Source organism: Pterocles gutturalis, unplaced genomic scaffold (genome assembly GCF_000699245.1).
Source record: "Pterocles gutturalis isolate BGI_N339 unplaced genomic scaffold, ASM69924v1 scaffold6036, whole genome shotgun sequence".
NCBI lineage: Eukaryota > Metazoa > Chordata > Aves > Pterocliformes > Pteroclidae > Pterocles > Pterocles gutturalis.
In genome coordinates this window covers 30,551-30,863 of record NW_010097629.1, presented here as the reverse complement: position 1 = coordinate 30,863, position 313 = coordinate 30,551, and positions in this window count along the sequence as shown.

Genomic DNA, 313 nt, shown 5'->3' with positions numbered 1-313 from the left:
CGACGGTAGTGAGCCACGGAGAGCAAAAAATAAATAAGGAGGCAGGTGACAAAGTGCACTGATGCCCTGTCCCGAAAACGGCCGCTCCCCTGCCTCTCTCTGCCACCGGTGAGCGAGCCCCTTCCGAGCAGAGGTGGCAGGGCAAGGGTTAACTGTGCCAGCTGAATGAGGACATTTGCATTAAGTTAATTAAAAAACAAACCCAAAACATAAACAACAAACTCTACAAGTCGGGACACGTTTCCCTCTTTCCCAGCCCTGCCCCAGCGGTGAGTGTGTCGGGGACACTTTGGCACAGCAGATGCTCCGGCTG